The sequence below is a fragment of the Arachis ipaensis genome, chromosome B2, assembly GCF_059453495.1.
Source record: "Arachis ipaensis isolate K30076 ecotype BB chromosome B2, ASM5945349v1, whole genome shotgun sequence".
Lineage (NCBI taxonomy): Eukaryota > Viridiplantae > Streptophyta > Magnoliopsida > Fabales > Fabaceae > Arachis > Arachis ipaensis.
Window position 1 is genome coordinate 36,149,590 of NC_142437.1, and position 24,001 is coordinate 36,173,590.

General features: G+C 37.8%; 1 non-coding gene across 1 annotated transcript; it reads left to right on the forward strand.

Annotated features, from left to right (window-relative positions):
* Positions 1 to 10,221: 10,221 nt before the first annotated feature.
* Positions 10,222 to 10,329, forward strand: LOC148573591 (small nucleolar RNA R71). Its single transcript, XR_015906891.1, has one exon. It is a non-coding gene; the product is annotated as a small nucleolar RNA R71 (small nucleolar RNA).
* Positions 10,330 to 24,001: the final 13,672 nt, after the last annotated feature.

Consider the following 24,001-nt stretch of genomic DNA (forward strand, 5'->3'; position numbering starts at 1 on the left):
GCTAAGCTTTTGAGGAGGAAAGAACTTGGCTAAGAAAGTTGTGACCAACTTATCCCAAGAGTTCAGGCTATCCTTGGGTTGAGAGTCCAACCATATTCTAGCTCTGTCTCTTACAGCAAATGGGAAAAGCATAAGCCTGTAGACCTCGGGATCAACCCCATTGGTCTTAACAGTATCACAGATCTGTAAGAATTCAGTTAAGAACTGAAAAGGATCTTCAGATGGAAGTCCATGAAACTTGCAGTTCTATTGCATCAGAGAAACTAATTGAGGTTTAAGCTCAAAGTTGTTTGCTCCAATGGCAGGAATTGAGATGCTTCTTCCATGTAAATTGGAATTTGGTGCAGTAAAGTCACCAAGCATCTTCCTTGCATTATTATTATTTTCGGCCATGTTGTCTTCTTTTTCGAAAAATTCTGTCAGATTTTCTCCAGAGAGTTGTGCTTTAGCTTCCCTTAGCTTTCTCTTTAGAGTCCTTTCAGGTTCAGGATCAGCTTCAACAAAAATGTTCTTATCCTTGTTCCTGCTCATATGAAAAAGAAGAGAACACAAAAGAAAATATGGAATCCTCTATGTCACAGTATAGAGATTCCTTTATGTGAGTATAAGAAGAGAAGAATGTAAGAAGGAAAATTCGAACACCAAGAGGAAGAGAGGGTTCGAATTTTGGGATGAAGAGAAGTGTTAGTAAATAAATAAATAATTAGAAGGAGATGAGAGAGAGGGAATTTCGAAAATTAAACAAATTAAAATAAAAATATTTTTGTTTTTAATTTGAAATTAAAATAAAATTCGAAAGTTAGAAAAAAATAAAATTAAAATTAAAAATTAAAATAATTAGTTAATTAAAAAGGAATTTTGAAAAAGAGGAAGGTGATTTTCGAAAATTAGAGAGAAAATTAGTTAGGTAGTTTTGAAAAAGATATGATTGAAACAAAAAGATAAGATTGATTGAAAAAGAATTGAAAATTGTTTTTGAAAAAGATAAGAAGTTAGAAAAGATTTTGAAATTGATTTTGAAAAAGATATGATTGAGAGATATGATTGAAAATCATTTTGAAAAGGATTTGAAAAAGAAATTTAAAAAGATTTGATTTTGAAAATTAAAGTTGATTACTTGACTAACAAGAAACTAAAAAGATATGATTTTAAAATTTAAAGATTGAACTTTTCTTACTAGGCAAGTAACAAACTTAACATTTTTGAATCAATCACATTAATTGTTAGTATTAATTTCAAAAATATGAAATAAAAATAAGAAAAAGATTTTTGAAAATCAATTTTGAAATTTTCGAAAATCATAAAGGAAAATGAAAAAGATTTGATTTTTGAAAAAGATTTGAAAAAGATAGAATTTTGAAATTGAAAATTTGATTTGACTCATAAGAAACAACTAAATTTTAAAAAATTTTGAAAAAGTCAACTCAAATTTTCGAAAATTTATGAGTGAAAAAGGAAAAAATATTTTTTTTATTTTTGAATTTTATTAAAGAAAGAGAAAAACAATCCAAAGACTCAATGCATGAAAATTTTAGATAAAAACATGTGATGCATGCAAGAACCTATGAATGTCAAGATGAACACCAAGAACACTTTGAATGTCAAGATGAACACCAAGAACTAATTTTTGAAAAATTTTCAAGAAAAGAAAACATGGAAGGCACCAAACTTAAAAATTTTTATTCTTTAGACATTAACAAATTGAAAATGCATATGAAAAACAAGAAAAGACACAAAACAAGAAAATATGAAGATCAAACAAGAAGACTAGCCAAGAACAACTTGAAGATCATGAAGAATATAATGCATGAAATTTTCGAAAATAATTTTTAGAAAATTAAAAAGATGCAATTGACACCAAACGTAAAACTTGACTCTAGACTCAAACAAGAAACACAAAAATATTTTTGATCTTATGATTTTGTTAATTTTTTTGGTTTTTTTTTTTCGAAAATTATTTTGGAAAAAACGAAAAAGAAGAAATATTTTTTTTGTATTTTTCGAAAATAAGAAATAAAAAGCTTAAAATTAAAATAAAATTACCTAATCTGAGCAACAAGATAAACCGTTAGTTGTCCAAACTCGAACAATCCCCGGCAACGGCACCAAAAACTTGGTGCGCAAAAATCGTGACGATTCCATTCCTTGGTAACGGCGCTGAAAACTTTATACGCACATTCATAATCTTAATTCTTTATCACAACTTCGCACAGCTGACCAGCAAGTGCACTGGGTCATCCAAGTAATAAACCTTACGTGAGTAAGGGTCGATCCCACGGAGATTGTCGGCTTGAAGCAAGCTATAGTCACCTTGTAAGTCTCAGTCAGGCGGATTCAAATGTATTAAGAGATTATAGTATACTAAAAGATAATTAAAATATGATAGAGATACTTATGTAAATCATTGGTGAGAGTTTCAGATAAGCGTATCGAGATGCTTTCGTTCCTCTGAACCTCTACTTTCCTGCTGTCTTCATCCAACCATTCCTACTCCTTTCCATGGCAAGCTTTATGTAGGGCATCACCGTTGTCAATGGCTACATCCCATCCTCTCTGTGAAAATGGTCCTATGCGCTGTCACTGCATGGCTAATCATCTGTCGATTCTCGATCAAACTGGAATAGGATTTACTATCCTTTTGCGTCTGTCACTACGCCCAGCACTCGCGAGTTTGAAGCTCGTCACAGCCATCCCTTCCCAGATCCTACTCGGAATACCACAGACAAGGTTTAGACTTTCCGGATCTCAAGAAGATTCTAATATCTCGGACTCGGTCCCCTGTATTAGATATCTAAGAGATACTCATTCTAGCTTGTTTGCATGTAGAACGGAAGTGTTTGTCAGGAACGCATTCATAGGTGAGAATGATGATGAGCGTCACATAATCATCACATTCATCATGTTCTTGGGTGCGAATGGATATCTTAGAGAAGGAATAAGCTTGAATTGAATAGAAAAACAGTAGTACTTTGTATTAATTCATGAGGAACAGCAGAGCTCCACACCTTAATCTATGGTGTGTAAAAACTCTACCGTTTGAAAATACATAAGTGATAATGGTCCAGGCATGGCCGAATGGCCAGCCCCCAAACATGATCTAAAGATGAAACTGAAGATGTAAATACAATAGTAAAAAGTCCTATTTATACTAAACTAGTTACTAGGGTTTACAGAAATGAGTAAATGATGCAGAAATCCACTTCTGGGGCCCACTTGGTGTGTGCTTGGGCTGAGCATTGAGATTTACACATGTAGAGGCTTCTCTTGGAGTTGAACGCCAGTTTGTAACCTGTTTCTGGCGTTTAACTCCACTTTGCAACCTGTTTCTGGCGTTTAACTCCAGAATGCAGCATGGAACTGGCGTTGAACGCCAGCTTGCGTCGTCTAAACTCGGGCAAAGTATGGACTATTATATATTTCTGGAAAGCTTTGGATGTCTACCTTCCAACGCAATTGAGAGCGCACCATTTGGAGTTCTGTAGCTCCAGAAAATCTACTTTGAGTGCAGGGAGGTCAGAATCCAATAGCATCTGCAGTCCTTCTTCAACCTCTGAATCTGATTTTTGCTCAAGTCCCTCAATTTCAGCCAAAAAATACCTGAAATCACAAAAAAACACACAAACTTATAGTAAAGTCCAGAAATGTGAATTTTAATTAAAAACTAATAAAAATATACTAAAAACTAACTAAATTATACTGAAAACTATGTAAAAACAATGCCAAAAACCGTATAAATTATCCGCTCATCACTTTTGCACGTCATTCACTATGCTAGCCGTGTTCTGAATGATGCATAGAAGAATTACACAACCACAGAAAAAGAGTTTCTTGCAGTGGTTTATGCCATTGACAAGTTTAAATTTTATTTAGTAGGATCAAAAGTGATTGTGTACACTGACCATGATGCTCTAAAATATCTCCTCACAAAGCAGGATTCAAAACCCAGACTCATAAGATGGGTGCTGCTTTTGCAAGAGTTTGATATAGAAATAAGAGACAGAAAGGGGACAGAGAACCAAGTAGCTGATCACTTGTCCCGGATAGAACCAGTAGCAGGAGCTTTCCTCCTTCCTACTGAGATCTCTGAAACCTTTCCGGATGAGCATCTCTTTGCCATTCAGGAAGTACCATGGTTTGCAGATATTGCAAACTATAAAGCTGTGAGATTTATACCCAAAGAGTACAGTAAGCAACAAACAAAAAAATTGATTACTGATGTAAAGTACTACTTGTGGGATGAACCATATATCTTTAAGAGGTGTGCAGACGAAATGATCCGTATATGTGTGCCTAGAGAAGAGGCACAGAAGATCCTATGGCATTGCCTTGGATCACAGTATGGAGGACATTTCGGAGGTGAGCGAACAGCCACCAAGGTTCTCCAGTGTGGCTTTTACTGGCCTACTCTCTATAAAGACTCCCGAGAGTTTGTATGTAACTATGACAGTTGCCAGAGAGTTGGTAATCTGCCTCACGGTTATGCCATGCCTCAACAAGGGATCTTAGAGATTGAGTTGTTTGATGTATGGGGTATTGACTTCATGGGGCCTTTCCCACCATCATACTCAAACACTTATATTTTGGTGGCAGTAGACTATGTATCTAAATGGGTGGAGGCAATTGCAACACCCACTAATAATACTAAGACAGTGATGAAGTTCCTCCAGAAGCATATCTTCAGCAGGTTCGGTGTCCCTAGGATACTGATCAGTGATGGAGGCACTTATTTCTGCAATAAACAGCTTGACCCTGCTCTGGTCCGATATGGAATTAACCATAAAATGGCAACTCCATATCACCCACAGACAAATGGGCAGGCTGAAGTCTCAAATAGAGAACTAAAACGAATCCTGGAGCAGACTGTAAGCAACAGTAGAAAGGATTGGGCAATAAGCCTGGATGATGCTCTGTGGGTATACAGAACCGCATTCAAGACTCCTATAGGGACCTTGGTGCACGAAATTACAATCACACTTTTGTAATTCCGCCAACTAACCAGCAAGTGCACTGGGTCGTCCAAGTAATACCTTACGTGAGTAAGGGTCGATCCCACGGAGATTGTTGGCTTGAAGCAAGCTATGGTTATCTTGTAACTCTTACTCAGGATATCAATAATTCTCAGATTTAATTGTAAAAAGTAAAAGAACATGAAATAAATACTTGTTATGCAATAATGGAGAACAGGTTGAGGTTTTGGAGATGCTCTGTCTTTAGAATCTCTGCTTTCCTACTGTCTTCTTCTTCACGCACGCATGGCTCCTTCCATGGCAAGTTGTATGTTGGTGGATCACCGTTGTCAATAGCTACCATCCGTCCTCTCAGTTAAAATGGTCCAAATGCGCTGTCACCACACGGCTAATCATCTATCGGTTCTCACTTATGTTGGAATAGGATCCATTGATCCTTTTGCGTCTATCACTACGCCCAACACTCGTGAGTTTGAAGTTCGTCATAGTCATCCCTTCCCAGATCCTACTCAAAATACCACAGACAAGGTTTAGAATTTCTGGATCTCAAGAATGGCTACCAATAATTCTAGCCTATACCATGAAGACTCTGATCTGAATCAGAAGGCTAAGAGATAAGCACTCAGTCTAAGGTAGAACGGAGGTGGTTGTCAGGCACGCGTTCATAGGTCGAGAATGGTGATGAGTGTCATGGATCATCACATTCATCAAGTTGAAGTACGAGTGAATATATTAGAATAGAGACAAGCGTGGTTGAATGGAAAACAACAGTAATTACATTAATTCATCAAAACACAGCAGAGCTCCTCACCCCCAAACATGGGGTTTAGAGACTCATGCCATCAGAAATACAATATGAAACGTGTAAAGTGTCATGAGGTGTGTAAATACCATAGCAAAAGGTCCTATTTATAGAAAACTAGTAGCCTAGGGTTTACAGAAATGAGTAAATGATGCAGAATCCACTTCCAGACCCACTTGGTGTGTGCTTGGGCTGAGCATTGATGCTTTCACGTGTAGAGGCTTCTCTTGGAGTTAAACGCCAGCTTTTGTGCTAGTTCTGGCGTTTTGACGCCAGAAATTTTATGCTGACTTGGAATGCCGGTTTGGGCCATCAAATCTCAGGCAAAGTATGGACTATTATATATTGTTGGAAAGCCCAGAATGTCTACTTTCCAACGCAATTGAGAGGTGCCAATTGGGCTTCTATAGCTCCAGAAAATCCACTTCGAGTGCAGGGAGGTCAGAATCCAACAGCATCTGTAGTCCTTTTTCAGCCTCTGAATCAGATTTTTGCTCAGGTCCCTCAATTTCAGCCAGAAAATACTTGAAATCACAGAAAAACACACAAACTCATAGTAAAGTCCAGAAATGTGATTTTTATTTAAAAACTAATAAAGATATAATAAAACTAATTAAAACATACTAAAAACTACCTAAAAACAATGCCAAAAAGCGTATAAATTATCCCCTCATCACAACACCAAACTTAAATTGTTGCTTGTCCCCAAGCAACTAAAAACAAAGTAGGATAAAAAGAATAGAATATACAATGAATTCCAAAAACATATATGAAGATCAGTCTTAATTAGATGAGCGGGGCTATTAGCTTTTCGCTTCTGAACAGTTTTGGCATCTCACTTTATCCTTTGAAGTTCAGAATGATTGGCATCTATAGGAACTCAGAATTCAGATAGTGTTATTGATTCTCCTAGTTCAGTATGTTGATTCTTGAACACAGCTACTTTATGAGTCTTGGCCGTGATCCTAAGCATTTTGTTTTCCAGTATTACCACTGGATACATAAATGCCACAGACACATAACTGGGTGAACCTTTTCAGATTGTGACTCAGCTTTACTAGAGTCCCCAATTAGAGGTGTCCAATGCTCTTAAGCACACTCTTTTTGCTTTGGACCACGACTTTAACCGCTCAGTCTCAAGCTTCTCACTTGACACCTTCACGCCACAAGCACATGGTTAGGGACAGCTTGGTTTAGCCGTTTAGGCCAGGATTTTATTCCTGTAGCCCCTCCTGTCCACTGATGCTCAAAGCCTTGGATCCTTTTTATTTTACCCTTGCCTTTTGGTTTAAAGGGCTATTGGCTTTTTCTGCTTGCTTTTTCTTTTTCTTTATTTTTCTTTTTTCTCTTTTTTTCGCAAGCTTTGTATTCACTGCTTTTTCTTGCTTCAAGAATCATTTTTATGATTTTTCAGATTATCAATAACATTCCTCCTTTTTCCATTATTCTTTCAAGAGCCAATAATTTTAACATTCATAAACAACAAATCCAAAAATATGCACTGTTCAAGCATTCATTCAGAAAGACAAAAGGCATTGCCACCACATCAAAATAATTACACTATTTTAAAATTCGAAATTCACGTACTTTTTTTTCTTTTTCAGAAAATATTTTTCATTTTAAGAAAGGTGATGGATTCATAGGACATTCATAGCTTTAAGTCATAGACACTAAGACACTAATGATCATGTGATAAAGACACAAACATAGATAGAACATAAAGCATAATTTTCGAAAAACAGAAAAATAGGAGCAAGGAGATTAAAGAACGGGTCCACCTTAGTGATGGCGGCTTGTTCTTCCTCTTGAGGATCTTATGAAGTGCTTTAGCTCCTCTATGTCTCTTCCTTGCCTTTGTTACTTCTCTCTCATGGCCTTTTGGTCCTCTCTAATTTCATGGAGGATAGTGGAATGCTCTTGTTGAGGTCCATGAGTGGGATCTCTTGTTTGCTCCATCCTTTTCTTAGTGATGGGCTTTTGAGATGAATCTCCCCATTTCCCATGACTCGGAGGTGGAAGCTTTTGCGTTCCTTTTCCTCTTTCTAGAGGTTTCTCCGGCCTTAGGTGCCATAAATAGTTATGGAAACATAAAAAGCAATGCTTTTTCCACACCAAACTTAGAAGGTTTGCTCGTCCTCGAGCAAAAGAAGAACGAAGGGAGGAGAAGAAGAAGAAAATGGAGGAGATGGAGAGGTGTGAATGGTTAAGAGGTGATGGGGAAGAGTATTTGGGGAAGGGTGTTATTGGAATGTATGAAGAAGAGAGAGATTGAGTTGAGGTCGGTGGGTATCCTGTGGGGTCCACAGATCCTGAGGTGCCAAGGATTTCTCATCCCTGCACCATTCTGGCATGTAAACGCCCTTTTGAGTGCCAATCCTGGCATTAAACGCCAGGTTGCTGCCCATTTCTGGCATTTAACGCCAGCTTTTCTTCCCTTTCTGGCGTTTAACGCCAGCTTGGTGCCCTTTTCTGGCGTTAAACGCCAGTCTGGTGCCCATTTCTGGCGTTAAATGACCAGAATGGTGCCAGACTGGGCGTTTAACGCCCATTCTGCTACCCTTACTGGCGTTTAAATGCCAGTAAGCTCATCCTCCAGGGTGTGCTGTTTTTAATGCTACTTTTCATTCTGTTTTTACTTTTTTAGTTATTTTTATGACTTCACATGATCATCAACCTACAGAAAACATAAAATAGTAATAGAAAATAAATAGATATAATAAAATAGGGTTGCCTCCCAACAAGTGCTTCTTTAATGTCAATAGCTTGTCAGTGGGCTCTCATGGAGCCTCACAGATAATCAGAGCAGGGTTGGAGCCTCTCAACACCAAACTTAGAGTTTGGTTGTAGCCTCCCAATACCAAACTTACAGTTTGAGTATGGGGGTTTTGTTTGACTCTGTATTGAGAGAAGCTTTTCATGCTTCCTCTCCATGGTTACAGAAGGAGAACATTGAGTCTTAAACACAAAGGAGTCCTCATTCACTTGAAGGACCAATTCTCCTCTGTCAACATCGATCACAGCTTTTGCTGTGGCTAGCAAGGGTCTGCCAAGGATGATGGATTCATCCATACACTTCCCAGTGTCTAGGATTATGAAATCAGCAGGGATGTAGTGGTCTGCAACCTTTACCAAGACATCCTCTACAAGTCCATAAGCCTGTTTTCTTGAATTGTCTGCCATCTCTAGTGAGATTCTTACATCTTGTACCTCAAGGATCCCTAGCTTCTCCATTACAGAGAGAGGTATGAGGTTTATACTTGACCCCAGGTCACACAGAGCTTTCTCAAAGGTCATGGTGCCTATGGTACAAGGTATTGAGAACTTCCCAAGATCCTGTCTCTTCTGAGGTAATCTCTGCCAAGTCAAGTCATCCAGTTCTTTAGTGAGCAAGGGGGGTTCATCCTCCCAAGTCTCATTACCAAATAACTTGGCATTTAGCTTCATGATTGCTCCAAGGTACTTAGCAACTTGCTCTTCAGTAACATCTTCATCCTCTTCAGAGGAAGAATACTCATCAGAACTCATGAATGGCTGAAGTAAATTCAATGGAATCTCTATGGTCTCTGTATGAGCCTCAGATTCTCATGGTTCCTCATTAGGGAACTCTTTGGAGGCCAGTGGACGTCCATTAAGGTCTTCCTCAGTGGAGATCACTGCCTCTTCCTCCTCTCCAGGTTCGACCGTGTGGGTTATGTTGATGGCCTTGCACTCTCTTTTTGGATTCTCTTCTGTATTGCTTGGGAGAGTACTAGGAGGGAGTTTAGTAACTTTCTTACTCAGCTGACCCACTTGTGCCTCCAAATTTCTAATGGAGGACCTTGTTTGAGTCATGAAACTTTGAGTGGTCTTAATTAAATTAGAGACTATGGTTGCTAAGTCAGAGTGGCTCTGCTTAGAATTCTCTGTCTGTTGTTGAGAAGATGATGAAAAAGGCTTGCTATTGCTAAACCTATTTCTTCCACCATTACTGTTGTTGAAGCTTTGTTGAGGCCTCTGTTGGTCCTTCCATGAGAGATTTGGATGATTTTTCCATGAAGGATTATAGGTGTTTTCATAAGGTTCTCTCATGTAATTCACCTCTTCCGTTGCTGGATTCTCAGGATCATAAGCTTCTTTTTCAGATGAGGCTTCTTTGGTACTGCCTGTTGCTGCTTGCATGCCAGACAGACTCTGAGAAATCCTATTGACTTGCTGAGTCAATATTTTGTTCTGAGCCAATATGGCATTCAGAGCATCAATCTCAAGAACTCCTTTCTTCTGATTTGTCCCATTATTCCCAGGATTCCTTTCAGAAGTGTACATAAATTGGTTATTTGCAGCCATTTCAATGAGTTCCTGAGCTTCTGTAGGCGTCTTCTTCAGATGAAGAGATCCTCTGGCAGAGCTGTCCAATGACATCTTGGATAGTTCAGATAGACCATCATAGAAGATACCTATGATGCTCCATTCTGAAAGCATGTCAGAAGGACACCATCTGATCAATTGCTTGTATCTTTCCCAAGCTTCATAGAGGGATTCACCTTCCTTCTGTCTGAAGGTTTAGACTTTCACTCTAAGCTTACTCAATTTTTGAGGTGGAAAGAACTTTGCCAAAAAGGCATTGACTAGCTTTTCCCAAGAGTTCAAGCTTTCTTTTGGTTGTGAGTCCAACCATATCCTAGCTCTGTCTCTTACTGCAAAAGGGAAGAGCATAAGTCTGTAGACCTCAGGATCAACCCCATTGGTCTTTACAGTATCACAGATTTGCAAGAATTCAGCTAAGAACTGATGAGGATCTTCTAATGGAAGTCCATGAAACTTACAATTCTGTTGCATTAGAGAAATTAATTGAGGCTTAAGCTCAAATTTGTTTGCTCCAATGGCAGGGATAGAGATGCTTCTCCCATAGAAGTCGGGAGTAGGTGCAGTAAAGTCACCAAGCACATTCCTTGCATTGTTGTTGTTTTCGGCTGCCATGGCTTCTTCTTGTTTGAAAATTTCTGTTAGGTCCTCTCTAGAGAGTTGTGCTTTAGCTTCTCTTAGCTTTCTCTTCAAGGTCCTTTCAGGTTCAGGATCAGCTTCAACAAGAATGCCCTTGTCCTTTCTCCTACTCATATGAAAGAGAGAAGAGAAAAGTATGGAATCTTCTATGTCACAGTATAGAGATTCCTTGAGGTGTCAGAGGAAAAGAAGAATAGAAGGAGGAGGTAGAGAGGAGAGAATTCAAACTTTAGAGAGGAAGGGTCTGAATTGCTGATAGAGGAGGAGTGTTAGTCCTTAAATAGAAGGATGTGAGAAGAGGAGAAGAATTTTCAAAAACAAAATTTTTTTCTTTTTTTAAAAATGGCTGATGATTTTCGAAAATTGAAATTGAGAAAGTAGTTAAGTGGTTTTGAAAAAAGATTTTGAAATTAAAAATAAAAAAGATATGATTGAAAATAAATTTTGAAAAAGATGTGATTGAGAAAATATGGTTTTCAAAAAGATATGATTGACAATCAATTAAAAAGATTTGATTTTTTTTAAATTAATGAATTGGCTAACAAGAAATTTAAAAGATATGATTCTAAAATTCAAAATTTGATCCTTTCTTAATAGGCAAGTAACAACTTGAAAATTTTGAATTAAATCATTAATTGTAGCAAGGATTTTTGAAAATAGTAAAAAAAAATAAAAAATGGAAAGAAATTGATTTTGAAAAGATATGATTGAAAAGATATGATTTGAAAAAGATTTGATTTTGAAAAAGTATGAAAATTTGAAAAAGATTTGAATTAAAAACAAAATCTTACCTCTAGTGTCCTCCTGGCGTTAAACACCCAGAATGGTATCCATTCTGGCGTTTAACGCCCAAAATACTACCCTTTTGGGCGTTTTGAACGCTCAGCTTTTTCTGTGTAATTTCTCTGCTGAATGTTCTGAATCTTCAATTCTCTATATTATTGACTTGAAAAGACATAGTTTTTAAAATTTTTTTTTGAATTTTTTAATGATGAGAAACAACAAACTGAAACAAATCATGGAAAACTAAGATCAAATAAACAATGCATGCAAGACACCAAACTTAGAAATTTTCATATTAGAGACACTAACAAATTGAGAATTCATATGAGAAACAACTAAACACACAAAGCAAGAGAATTTAAAGATCAGAGCAAGGAAATCATCAAGAACAACTTGAAGATGAATGAAGAACATAATGCATATATTCAAAAAAATGCAGGAAGAATAAAGACATGCAATTGACACCAAACTTAAAAATTGACACTAGACTCATACAAGAAACACAAAATATTTTTGGTTTTAAGATTTTATTAACTTTTTTTTTTGTAATTTTTTGAAAATTAATTGGAAAAAGCGAAAATAAGGTATTCAAAATTTTTAATGACAATTCCAGGAATCATGCAATGTTAGTCTAAAACTCAGGTCTAGGAATTAGACATGGCTTACTAGCCAGCCAAGCCTTCAATGAAAGCTTCGGTCCAAAATACTAGACATGGCCAATGGCCAGCCAAGCTTTAGCAGATCATTACTTGCAACAGTAAAATTGATAGAAATCAACAAGCTCTTGTGATGATAAGTTGAAACCTCGGTCCAAAAGATTATACATGGCTTTACAGCCAGCCAGATTTCAACAGATCATCATGAAACTCTAGAATTCATTCTTAAAAACTCTGAAGAACAGAATATTAATTTTTTTCTTTTTTTTCGAAAATAAAAAGTAGAAAGCTTAAACATAAAATAAAATTACCTAATCTGAGCAACGAGATAAACCGTCAGTTGTCCAAACTCGAACAATCCCCGGCAACGGCGCCAAAAACTTGGTGCACGAAATTACAATCACACTTTTGTAATTCCGCACAACTAACCAGCAAGTGCACTGGGTCGTCCAAGTAATACCTTACGTGAGTAAGGGTCGATCCCATGGAGATTGTCGGCTTGAAGCAAGCTATGGTTATCTTGTAACTCTTAGTTAGAATATCAATAATTCTCAGATTTAATTGTAAAAAGTAAAAGAACATGAAATAAATACTTGTTATGCAGTAATGGAGAACAGGTTGAGGTTTTGGAGATGCTCTGTCTTTAGAATCTCTGCTTTCCTACTGTCTTCTTCTTCACGCACGCATGGCTCCTTCCATGGCAAGCTGTATGTTGGTGGATCACCGTTGTCAATGGCTACCATCCGTCCTCTTAGTGAAAATGGTCCAAATGCGCTGTCACCGCACGGCTAATCATCTGTCGGTTCTCACTTATGTTGGAATAGGATCCATTAATCCTTTTGCATCTGTCACTACGCCCAGCGCTCGTGAGTTTGAAGCTCATCACAGTCATCCCTTCCCAGATCCTACTCGGAATACCACAGACAAGGTTTAGACTTTCCGGATCTCAAGAATGGCTACCAATAATTCTGGCCTATACCACGAAGACTCTGATCTGAATGAGAAGGCTAAGAGATAAGCACTCAGTCTAAGGTAGAACGGAGGTGGTTGTTAGGCGCGCGATCATTGGTCGAGAATGGTGATGAGTGTCAGGGATCATCACATTCATCAAGTTGAAGTACGAGTGAATATCTTAGAATAGAGACAAGCGTGATTGAATGGAAAACAGCAGTAATTGCATTAATTTATCAAAGCACAGCAGAGCTCCTCACCCCCAACCATGGGGTTTAGAGACTCATGCCATCAGAAATACAATATGAAACGTGTAAAGTGTCATGAGGTGTGTAAATACCATAGCAAAAGGTCCTATTTATAGAAAACTAGTAGCCTAGGGTTTACAGAAATGAGTAAATAATGCAGAATCCACTTCTGGGCCCACTTGATGTGTGCTTGGGCTGAGCATTGAAGCTTTCACGTGTAGAGGCTTCTCTTGGAGTTAAACGCCAGCTTTTGTGCCAGTTCTAGCGTTTTGATGCCAGAAATTTTATGCTGACTTGGAATGCCAGTTTGGGCCATCAAATCTCAGGCAAAGTATGGACTATTATATATTGCTGGAAAGCCCAGCATGTCTACTTTCCAACGCAATTGAAATGCGCCAATTGGGCTTCTATAGCTCCAGAAAATCTACTTCGAGTGCAGGGAGGTCAGAATCCAACAGCATCTGCAGTCCTTTTTCAGCCTCTGAATCAGATTTTTGCTCAGGTCCCTCAATTTCAGCCAGAAAATACCTGAAATCACAATAAAACACACAAACTCATAGTAAAGTCCAGAAATGTGATTTTTATTTAAGAACTAATAAAAATATAAAAAAACTAATTAAAACATACTAAAAACTACCTAAAAATAATGTCAAAAAGCGTATAAATTATCCCCTCATCAGACCTCTCCATACCAGCTTGTATATGGAAAAGCCTGTCATCTGCCAGTGGAACTAGAACACAAGACCTACTGGGCAACCAGGTTTCTAAACCTTGATGCTAAGGTAGCTGGAGAGAAAAGATTACTCCAGTTGAATGAGCTGGAGTAGTTCAGACTCAATGCTTTCGAAAATGCTAAAATTTACAAGGAGAAAGCAAAAAGGTGGCATGACAGAAAGCTGTCATATAGAATCTTTGAGCCAGGACAGAAGGTTCTGCTGTTTAACTCTAGGCTCAGATTGTTCCTTGGGAAATTAAAATCCCAGTGGAAGGGACCATATGCGATTACAAGTGCGTCACCATATGGTTAAGTAGAGCTTCAGGATATTGACTCTGACAAAAAGTTCATTGTTAATGGACAAAGTGTCAAACATTATCACTACAAGAAAAATGGCCTATGGCCACGCTTTTTTTGCCACGCTTTAAAAGCGTGGCCAAAAGTGGTCAATGGCCACGCTTTTGTGAGGGTGGCGATTGAATAGAGATTTGGCCATATTTTTTCTTGCCACGCTTCAAAAGCATGGCGAAAAGGGTCAATGGCCATGCTTTTGTGAGAGTGGCAATTGATTAGAGATATGGCCACGCTTTTTTCTGCCACGCTTCAAAAGCGTGGCCATAGAGAGAAACAGAAACGTTTTGAAAGCGTGGCAACAGGGTTTCATTATGGTAGCGTTTATAAAGCGTGGCCATATCCTGGTACTCTTTTGGCACGCTTTAAAAGCGTGGCCAAAAGTTTTTTTATAAAAAAAAAATCCTAATTACCCACCCCCAACCCAATAACCCTCAAACTTGGCCATCCAAATGCTTCGATCGGGATTCTCTCTCTCAACTCTTACCGTCACTCTCATAAATGGCAACCCAGAAAGATCTCAGATCCCCGCCGTCACCAGCACCGCCCTCGCTGCGCCGTTAGCCTCCCCTCCGCCTCGTCTCCTCGTCGCCTCTGCCCTAGCATCGAACAACGTCAGCGTCATTAGCCTCTTACCGTCTCCTCGTCGTTTACGCTATTAGCCTTTTACCGTCTCCTCCTCGGCTATCTGCTCGCCGGAGGGCAGCAACATCTTCCCGACAGTGCGACTCCTTCTGCGGCTGAAGGGCGGCATGGGAGGGTTCGGATCGCTGCTTTGAGGGCAGCGATATAGGCCGGGAAAAAGAAGATGAACAATTTTGACGCTTGCGGGAACATGAGTGGGAGAAGGCTGAGGCACGTGAATGCAGAGAGAAGCTGGAGGAGTGGAAGGCAGCGGAGGAGGAGCGGTGGCTGGAGAAGGTTGTGGAGGAGTTTCTGAAGAAGCAGATGAAGAAAGGTAAGAAGGTTGCTGGCGATGGAGAAGCTCACAAGTATGTAGCCAAGTATAGGGAAGAGTCTGAGCGCTGTGTCACCGAGGTTGCAGAGTCTGTGAAGGAGGCTTTGAAGTCTCTCAATGGTAAGAGAAAGGGTTCTGAAGCTGCACTGGAGAAAGCTGATTCCAAGAAGTTGAAGATATGGTAAATTCCTACTTTCTTCTTTGGATCTTTTTTGTCTACTTGTTTATGTGTAGAATGATTGCGTGATAACTTTGCTTGGATGTTTGAATTTGGATTTAGTTTTGATTTTGTATTCTGGTGATTTGGAAAAGGAAATTACTTATTGATAATCTGATATTTATATTTATGGTTTTTTGAATTTTCTAGAATGGGGAAGAGAAAATTGAATGAAAGTGATAGTGACTTAATTCATCAGCTCTAAATTCTTATTGATAGTGTAGAAATTTTCATGGAACGGTTTGCTGTGTATAATTATATGCAGAGCTCATCCATAAAAATTTCAACCCGAACCAAACATACCTGAGAATTAATTGGAAGTCAATCCTCGTTTGGTGAACTTACAGTCTTGTTTCAGGTTGGAGCAATGAGCATCTCAGTATTGCGAAGTGTGTGGCAAATGTTCTGGCTATGCGAGAACTGGGATGGCGAAGTTAGTGTCTGCAATCAACTTGCTAATAGCCTTATGCAATTGGAAGACAGGTTTGATGATTTCATTCAAAAGTTGAAAGAAGCTGGATGCAACTTGCTCTTAGTGTGATTGAAGCACCCACTGGCAATGAGGAAGATAATGACCTTGAATTTGAAAACTTGTCCTGGAATGGATCAGATATGGGTAAGTTTACATTCCCAGCTACTGAACTGGTTACATTTTGCTCAATGCAGTTGGTTCACATGATTTATTGTTACATCATCTATAGTTTTAAGAATCATTCTCTCTTTTATGAACTCATTTTCCAAAGTATTCTAAACTTTTCAGCTTCTATGGGTTAAAGAAAACTTGCAAGAGTCTTGGTCTTTGGTTAAGAATCACCTTCTTCCTCCTACTCCATATTAATCAACCATACGAGAATACTCCTTTTTCAGCAATATAATCATGATTCATGAGTGCATAAAAAAATGATCATTTCTGTAATTGTAGTAAGTTGTAGATAAGCTCGAATAACCTACAATATTAAAGTAATAATTAAAGTGTGTTCAGCACTGCTGAAACAATGTAAAATCATCTAGCTAGCCCATATATCCGTATGGATCATTAGATCTTATCTTATGTTTAGGCTGTTCTTATCTTAATTCTGCCTAATTGAAAGGAAAAAAACAGTTGAGGAGGGAAAAATTTAAAGCATAATCATGTATAATTGAGTGGTTAGGTTCTGTTATTGTCAAAAGATTCTTTCCATTTATATGTTGAATATTTTAAGACCAATGAAAATGTTGAGGCTTGACCTACACACATGTTTTTGGTCTCTAAATGCAAGTTCCAGGTTCTATCTACTCCAATTTTCACACATTGACATGTTCTGTCTACTTATTGTATTGGATTAACATACATGTGATATCTGACGTTTGACCCAGGCCAACTATATATATAATATAGTAGAATAAGAAAGAAGATCTATTTGCCAGGCTGGATTGTCTCCATAGAAGTGGAATTTCGTTAGAATCACTCACTGAACCACTCTAATTCTGTCACCAATGCAAGTTTAACTGATTGCTTGCTTGCTCCTCTTGACATACATAATTAATTTTGATATCAGTCCTTAATTTATCTTATGCATGGATCTAAACTTTGTTCTCACTTTTATCATCTCTACATGTATATATTCATTTCCTATGATGCATGCAGAAGCAGCACTATACTCACCATACTCTCTTCTAAGAGTACCTACCTTCATGGGGTTATTTTTTTATCATTTTTTGTTCAACCTACGATTATCCCTGGTAGGAACAACATGGTCATGTTACTGTATAAATTGGTAGGGAAAAAAGGAAGCATATGAATGGATTTATTACTATAGTTGAACATATTTGGATTTTTTTCTGTACCCAATTCTTATTCTGATGCCGGTACCTTTATCCAATATTTGTTTGGTGGATATATAGACTTTCATAAGAATAATTCAGTTGGTGAGATAGGTTGATTTTTCGCTATAATAGCTGAATGGCATCAATATCTTTAAACTTCATAGAATACTCTTGTAATAATCAATTTGTGTGTTTTATTAAATATTAATTACAAGCCATGTGATCTTGCACAGTTGCTATATCTGGACTAATTACAAAAGCATGGTGAGTTTCATGGGTCAGAAATGTAAATCCTAATGCCTAGTTGCCTACACATTGGTTGAATAGTAATCAACTAATCACTTAGTAAAGTGCTATTTAAACTTTAAAGCTGATAGAGTTAAAGGGTTACCTTTATGTGACATGATATCTAACTTTCATCACCTTGTTTTGGAAAGAATAGAGAATGCGTTCACATTGATTTAGTGAATAATTACCAATAAAATTTATTTGTTAAAAAATAATTTATTTATACTAAAAAATATTTAAAATATTTATAATAGAGTCCTGACAAACAAATTCTCAATTTGTTTTTACTGTTTTATTTTTGGCAAAATTTGTGTGTATATTGATTGTATAGAGTTAGTGTAGTTTGTGTTTTTGAACAATTTAGTGTAGTTAGTGTACTTATTGCTTGTAAATTGTAGTGGCATTATAGCTTGTAGGCATTAATTAAAATTGAAGGGATGGGGGTCCATAAAGGTTGAAGTTAAAAGGAAAATAGAACTGGGTCCTAATGCATTTCCCCATCAGGTTCTTGGCCTCAGATCTTTTCTTGTTTCTTATTCTGTATTCAGTCCACCTTTCATGGTTGTTTGTTTGTTTGTTTATGCAGTTGTGCTGGACCTTAACTTGAGTTCTCAGCTTTTTTGATTGTAATCTTCACATAACAAACAAGGATTCAGTAATTGAGGAACCTGTTTCTAGCATGGGAGTTTGTCTGAGTTCCCAAGTTAAAGTTGAGAGCCCCTACAGCACTGGTATTCCTTCTTTAATTCTCTTCTTCTTTCCTATGACCCTTTTAAGTGGAAATGCCTTTTACAATAATTGAGTTTTTGGATATTTGTGCTTGCATGTATATCATCCAAGTTTGTCCCTTTATTCTCTTTCTAAGCTTTTGGGCAGAGCTTTGACAAAAGGATCCAAACTGTATTGTGGAGATGCGTGGGAACACAGGAAAAGCGTGAATTTACAATTTCAAGAATTTTATTCTTTAATCTTCTTTTAAAGTTTTTTTACAAGATAACACATGTTTTGGTTTGCGACTTTGAGTAATAGGCTAAAAGAAAATAAAGCTAGTGTTGTTTAGAATGGAAAGTGAAGCTTCAAAATAATTTATCAATTTTGTATCTATTTTTGCCATCTTTTGCAGGTAAAAAATTTCACAAATGTTTCCGAAACAATTATGTATGATCTAAAGGAAGGAAGTTTAAGAGGGCTAGAGGAAGGAGGAACAGCAAAGGACTTAGTATTTAAGTTGTATTGTTTCTGTATTTTTTTCAGTTTTTAGTTTTGGAATTTGAACTCGAGATTTATTTTGTATTTGAGTATTAGTTTTTTAATGTATAAAACAATTATAGCGAAAATTATGTATGTCACTAATTATTATTTGATTTGTCTTGTAATAAAAATTGCATACTATATTTATAAGTTTGGTAATAAAAAAGAACTGAAAATTTTATATTTTGTATCGATGAAGGTAAAAATCAGTAAAAAGATTTTTTTTAATTTTATAAGGCTATTGCCACGCTTTTAAAGCGTGGCTGTACCTCTGGATATGGCCACGCTTTAAAAGCGTGGCCATATCTCCCATATGGCCACGCTTTTAAAGCATGGCCATATCTCTCACATACGGCCACGCTTCAAAGGGTGGCCATTTGTAAAAAGCGTGGCAAAAGAAAAAGCGTGGCGATAGGTCACCAAAAGCGTGGCGATAGAGCAACCACCACCCTTAGATAGGCCACCCTTTCAAAAGCGTGGCGGTAGCTCAAAAAGCGTGGCGAAAAGCTATCACCACGGTTTTTTCAGCTTTTCGTCACGCTTTAAAAGCGTGGCAATAGAGCTATTTTCTTGTAGTGTATCTTGAAGGAAATGTTGAGCAAGAATGCTCAAAACTGAGACTAAATTAAAAGCTCAATCAAGTCCAGCTAAAGACAGTAAAGAAGCGCTTGCTGGGAGGCAACCCAGCCATTATAAAAAATTAGATGTTTGTAACAATTATATAAGTCTATTTTATTTTGTTATCTATGTTAGTTACATGCATTTCAGTGAATAAGTCAGAGAAATGGAGGTTCAGGACATAAAGCAGAGGAATCACAGAGAAAAGGAGCTCACTGGAGTCAAAACGCCAGTAAAGGGGCATTCTGGGCGTTAAACACCAGAATATGCAGCATTCTGGGCGTCTAACGCCAGAAATGGCATCATTTTGGGCCTTCAGAAAAACGCCCAGTAAAGAAGGAATCTTGGCAGGCGTTAAACGCCCAAATAGGCAGTCAAGTGGGCGTTAAACACCCTGAATGCTATGCATTCTGGGTGTTTAACACCAGGAGGACACAAGGGAGGTAATTTTGTTTCCAATTCGATTTTTTTTTTAATTTTTCATGTTTTAATTCATAATTTTTTGCATCAAACATATTTCAAACATTCATCTTTCAATTTCTATTTTCAAATATTAATAATCTTTCCAATTCTTTTTAATTCCCTTCAATTCCTTCCAAAACATTTCCAAAACTCACATATCTTTTCAAATTCTTTTCAAATCCTTTTAAACGTTTTCTTGTATACAGTAATAAGTTTTCAAAATTAATTGCATCATTCTTCTTCTATTCCCTTCTTTCTTCTTTTGCTCGAGGACGAGCAAACCTTTTAAGTTTGGTGTGGAAAAAGCTTTGCTTTTTATTTTTCCATAACCATTAATGACACCTAAGGCCGGAGAAACCTCTAGGAAGAGGAAAGGGAAGGCAGTTGCTTTCAACTCCAAGTCATGGTTGATGGAGAGATTCATCTCAAAACCCCATCACTAGAAAGAGGATGGAGCAAACAAGAGAGCCCACTTATGGACCTCAACAAGAGCCATGAGGGAAGAGTAACAAAGGCAAGGAAGAGACATAGAGGAGCTCAAGCACTCCATAGGATCTTCAAGAGGAAGAACTAGCCGCTGTCACTAAGGTGGACCCGTTTTTTAATTTCCTTATTCTTATTTTTCTGATTTTCGATTTTTATGCTTTATGTTTTGTCTATGTTTGTGTCTTTATTACATGATTATTAGTGTCTAGTGTCTATGTCTTAAAGCTATGAATATCCTATGAATCCTTCACCTTTCTTAAATGAAAAAAATGTTTTCTGAAAAAGAAAAAGAAGTACATGAATTTCAAATTTTATCTTGAAAATAATCTAATTATTTTGATGTGGTGGCAATACTTTTTGTTTTCTGAATGAATGCTTGAACAGTGCATATTTTTGATATTGTTGTTTATGAATGTTAAAATTTGTTGGCTCTTGAAAGAATAATGAAAAAGGAGAAATGTTATTGATAATCTGAAAAATCATAAAATTGATTCTTGAAGTAAGAAAATGCAGTGAAGAACGCAAAGCTTGCGAAAAAAAATAAATAAAAAGAAAGAAAAAGAGAAAGCAAGCAGAAAAAGCCAATGGCCCTTTAAACCAAAAGGCAAGGGTAAAAAAAGGGATCCAAGGCTTTGAGCATTAATGGATAGGAGGGCCCAAAGGAATAAAATCCTGGCCTAAGCGGCTAAACCAAGCTGTCCCTAACCATGTGCTTGTGGCGTGAAGGTGTCAAGTGAAAAGCTTGAGACTGAGCGGTTAAAGTCATGGTCCAAAGCAGAAAGAGTGTGCTTAAGAGCTCTGGGCACCTCTAACTGGGGACTCTAGCAAAGCTGAGTCACAATCTGAAAAGGTTCACCCAGTTATGTGTCTGTGCCATTTATGTATCCGGTGGTAATACTGGAAAACAAATTGCTTAGGGTCACGGCCAAGACTCATAAAGTAGCTGTGTTCAAGAATCAACATACTAAACTAGGAGAATCAATAACACTATCTGAATTCTGAGTTCCTATGGATGCCAATCATTCTAAACTTCAAAGGATAAAGTGAGATGCCAAAACTATTCAGAAGCAAAAAGCTACTAGTCCCGCTCATCAAATTGGAACTGAGCTTCACTGATATTTGAAATTTATTGTACTTTCTCTTCTTTTTATCCTATTTTGCTTTTAGTTGCTTGGGGACAAGCAACAATTTAAGTTTGGTGTTGTGATGAGCGGATAATTTATACCCTTTTTAGCATTGTTTTTACATAGTTTTTAGTATGTTTTATTTACTTTTTATTATATTTTTATTAGTTTTTATTCAAAAATCACATTTCTGGACTTTACTATGATTTTGTGTATTTTTCTATAATTTTAGGTATTTTTTGGCTGAAATTGAGGGACCTGAGCAAAAATCTGATTCAGAGGCTGAAAAAGGACTGCAGATGCTATTGGATTCTGACCCTCCTGCACTCGAAGTGGAGTTTCTGGACTACAGAAGCTCGATTGGCGTGCTCTCAGTTGCGTTAGAATCTAGACATCTTGGGCTTTCCAGCAATATATAATAGTCCATACTTTTCATGAGATTTGATGGCCCAAACTGGCGTTGAAACCCAGCCTAAAACTTTCTGGCGTAAAACGCCAGAACTGGCATAATTCTTGGCGTTAAACGCCCATTTTGGCACTCAGGGTGGCGTTTAACTCCAATATGAGGCATATTCACGTGAAATCTTGAAAGCTCAGCCCAAACACTCATCAAGTGGGTCCCGGAAGTGGATTTCTGCACTATCTGCACTTAGTTACTCATTTTCTGTAAACCTAAGTTACTAGTTTAGTATAAAAACTAGTTTTAGAGATTCAGTTTACAACTCATGACATTTTTTTATTCCATATTGTATCTTTGATGGCATGAGTCTCTAAACCCCATAGGTGGGGGTGAGGAGCTCTGCTGTGTTTCAACGGATTAATGCAATTACTACTGTTTTCTATTCAATATAGAGAATATGATGATCCGTGACACTCATCATTATCCTCAACCCATGAACGCGTACCTGACAACCACTCCCATTCTATCTGAACTCAATGTAGTCATTGGGAAAAAACTTGAGTGCGTATCTCTTGGGTTTCTAATCCACGGACCGAGTCTGGAGGTTAGAACCTTCGTGGTATAGGCTAGAACCAATTGGCAGCATTCTTGGGATCCAGAAAGTCTAAACCTTGTCTGTGATATTCCGAGTAGGATCTGGAAAGGGATGACTGTGACGAGCTTCAAACCTACAAATTTTGGGCGCAATGACAGTATGCAAAAGGACAAGGGTCCTATTCCGACGCTAGCGGGAACCGACAGATGATTAGTCGTGCGGTAGCTGTACATGGTATTTTTCATCTGAGACGAGTAATCCGACAGTTGATTAGCTGTGCAGAGATCGTACTTGGTATTTTTCATCCGAGAGGATTATACAGCTTGCCATTGAAGGAAGCCATGCGTGTTTGGAGAAGAAGACAGTAGGAAAGCAGAGATTTAGATGACAGAGCATCTCCGAAACCTCAGCTTGTTTCTCATTACTGAATCACAAGTACTATTTATTTCATGTTATTTATTTTTCATAAATACAATCACTCTTGTTATCAATCTCCTGACTAAGATTTACAAAATAACCATAGCTTGCTTCAAGCCGACAATCTCTGTGGGATCGACCCTTACTCACGTAAGGTATTACTTGGACGACCCAGTGCACTTGCTGGTTAGTTGTGCGGAGTTGTGAAAAGTGTAATCACAATTTTGTGCACCATTCCTCCATCCCAGATTGAAGGTATTCGAATAGGGATTGTTATTGGAGTTTCTGGATGTGTTTCCTATATAGTTCACCTCCACTATGGTGGTCAAGATGTTGTCACCAGTGTCCACTTCATATGCTGTCTCTGGAGAGTAAGCAGCTGAGCTCTGTGCACTACAACATTTTAGGCCTAGGGCCACAGTTTTTTTGGACATATTTTTTAAAAAAAGGGTGACCATAGAGTACCTATGGTCACGATTTTTAAAAAAAAGGTGGCTCAAAAGGGTCTTTGGTCACGATTTTTGGGGTGGCCTAAAGGGGTTTATGGTCACGGTTTCTAGGGGTGACCAAAAAGGGTCTATGGTCACAGTTTTTCAAAAAAGAGTAACTAAAGGGGTCTATGGTCACGGTTTTCGAGGGTGACCTAAACATGTCTGTGGTCACGGTTTTGGAGGGTGACCTAAAGGGTCTATGGTCACGGTTTTGGAGGGTGGCCTAAAGAGGTCTATGATCACGGTTTTTCAAAAGAGGGTGACCTAAAAGGTCTATGGTCATGGTTTTCAGGGGTGACCAAAACATGTCTATGGTCACGGTTTTGGAAGGTGACCTAAAAGGGTCTATGGTCACGGTTTAGGGGGGTGACCTAAAGATATCTATGGTCACGGTTTTGGAGGTAGCCTAAAAGGGTCTATGGTCACGGTTTTAGG